The sequence below is a fragment of the Schistocerca cancellata genome, chromosome 5, assembly GCF_023864275.1.
Source record: "Schistocerca cancellata isolate TAMUIC-IGC-003103 chromosome 5, iqSchCanc2.1, whole genome shotgun sequence".
Classification (NCBI taxonomy): Eukaryota; Metazoa; Arthropoda; class Insecta; order Orthoptera; family Acrididae; genus Schistocerca; species Schistocerca cancellata.
The window spans coordinates 428,980,283-428,983,084 of NC_064630.1; the positions used below are offsets into that span (position 1 = coordinate 428,980,283).

General features: G+C 38.9%; 1 non-coding gene across 1 annotated transcript; it reads right to left on the reverse strand.

Annotated features, from left to right (window-relative positions):
• Window positions 1-1,484: 1,484 nt before the first annotated feature.
• LOC126189840 (small nucleolar RNA U85) lies at window positions 1,485-1,789 on the reverse strand. The gene has a single exon (XR_007538245.1). It is a non-coding gene; the product is annotated as a small nucleolar RNA U85 (small nucleolar RNA).
• Between the last annotated feature and the right edge of the window lie 1,013 nt (window positions 1,790-2,802).

A 2,802-nucleotide genomic window follows, 5' to 3' on the forward strand; every position in this document is an offset into this window, starting at 1 on the left:
GAGGTCAAAGTCCACAGGCAGACCAAAAATGCCAACTGGAAGGATGAAAAGGAAAAAACTGCAAGAAATACAGTAAACCAGAGGGATAGCCAGGTTGACGTAAGAACACAGAGGGGAAGGAGGGGGAGAGGGAAAAGGGCACAGGGAAGAAATGTAGCCCGTGAGGAAAGAAAGGAGGCCCCATGTATGCCACAATGCACCTAATATGTCTTATTGTTGGGTCAAATGGTTCAATGAGAAATGAATGAGTGAATAAATAAAAAGCCATCCCTTAGATGTATCCTTACTTTCAACTAAAGAGAGAAAAGATTTAGCTACAGTTGCAGTTTTTCTCAAACCCATTATTCTGATCTCAAAAAATGAGGAATGGCCTTTAGTCTAATGCGTGAATGACAGTGGTTCACACAGGTCAAGAAACGGACTGATTGCATAGTTGCCTGCTCCAAGTTACAGATGCAATGTGTGCATATATGTGCTTTGCACTTTATTGTAAAATGTAAACTTTCACGGCTGGAATTGCCACAATAAAATATGCCGGGCTATTATGCTGTGCTCAAAGGAACTGCACTAATACCTGACAATTCTGGCTACAGCAAAATTTCACTTCCATAAGATCCCGTTCAGTGGCATAGCATCACATTTTGAATATATGCATGCAACTGGCCGCTGTCGACTGCCGTCGTCCACTATCATCCCTTGGGGAAAGACTGGTACATCATCTTCAGAACCAGAATTAAAATTTCATTCAATTTCACACCCACCTCCTTCCTATTGAAATTTCTGGGATGTTCCACAACCTCTATAGCCTCTCTATAGTCTTTTGTGGTATCTGCTTGGGGCTGTCTGTACTTGAGTCCTATGAAAGTGAATGTGGCGGTCTCCTGGCTGTAAAGGATGTTCCGCAACAGCTGATCTGCCAATCTCCCCTCTTCTGCAATTGCCCTTGTGCTCTTCAAGTTGTTTTTGACAGTTCTTTTTGTAGTACCAACACACACCTCCCCACAATTTTCGCACTTTATGTAGTAATGTATGCTACAAATTATGTCTCACTTGCTTGTGTACAATTTGTCACTTACCACCATCAGCCATGGCAATTGACAACAAACGAAATAAAAGAAATCAGTAAATAACTTACTACAATCATGTTAAATGCTCGCACTGGGTATGACACAGTAGAGTGCTCAGAACACTACTGGACACTCAATGGCTTTCTAAGAATTCGTAGGTGTAGATACCATGCCTGAACTCTAGTGCCATCGTCTGACTCCAACTGTAGTAGAATTTATTTATTTATTTATTTTTTTTTTTTTACACATGATTAACGAAGATGTTTCACCAGTCAATGATATTTATCTGATTAATATTAAATTTTAAAATTTGCAAAGCCTTTTATTGAACAGTGTTTTTGTAAACCTTTGTGTTACATTTTGTTACCTGGTGAGTAGTGTCAACTACGTTATCAATTTAGTTCAGTGTGGTCAATAGGCCATCAGATTACTAAAGCAAAATCACAACAACCAGGGAGTGAACCAGGGCTACTGCAATCTGTGCCAGAGAGAGAGAGAGAGAGAGATGTAACAATTACAGTCCTTGAACAACACACAATCACTTTAGGCATTGTTCATATATGGAATGGGAAGAATTGTCAATTCAATATTCCTTTGGCCTTACAGAGGGAGGTCACTGGCGACCTGCCTCCAAGATTACAAAGGACTGGCCATATGATTGCAGCTGAGTCAAGCCCTGGTACACATCACTCTGGCAGTCATACATAGCTCTCATCATCGGCCAATGTTCCAGTAATGATATAAAGATCCTAACAAGGTATGTACCTACCTCTAAAGTTCCACTGCTATCAACAATTTGCAGGATCAGCATCACAGACCATTATCTGCCCACAACATCTCTCTCATTGAAATGTAAAGTAAAACAGCCAGTATGAGCAAATCTGTAATCAAAATCATTACAATACAATTACTTCATATAGTCTGCCTGGAATATAATTTGTGGTGAATTAATGAGCAGACTACAGACTGAGAATATGGACACACAACTTTCATATCTGAAAGCATACTATGGTGATTTAAGCCATGTGTAATAAGTAGAGCTAAAAAAAACTGCATTGTAAAGGGGATCCAGAACAGAAGAAAAATATGAAAAGGATAATGAATCAAAAAGACTTCCACTTAACTGAGCAGCTTTTTGAAGTGTGACAAGAACACATTAAGAACAAAAGGTGCATGCAACACAATTGGTAAACAGCATGACCCTATTAATATATTGATATATGGCTTCATAAGCCCACTGCAACATTGTCACCTCACAGAATTAGTTGCCAATCATCACAGCAGTAACCTTTCATATGTTCACAGCGGCATAGTAAATTAAAACTGTATTTAAAGATTGGTTTGAACACCACTTTACTAGGCATGGTCCAGTTGATGGTGGTATGCCTTTGCCTTCCTCCGAACTATCTTTGAGATGAGTTATCCAGGCAGTAATATGGAAACCTACAGTTCAGTGTATAATCTGCTTAACACCTAAAAATGAGTAACCTACCATTTAAGTGTGGGCTGGTAACTACTGTCAAATGCTGCAGCATAGTTGAGATGATGACCCAATAACTGATTCTCAGTAGTCAATGATGTTAAATTGTGATATACTTTTGTTTAGAACAAATAATTTTTAATGGAATGCAGTAGCACTAGAATCATTAACATTTATTGTAAAAAAGCACTGTTGGCTACAGTCTGTCATAGAATCAAAGCTATGATACCCATCACTAGGATACTGCAACCAAAA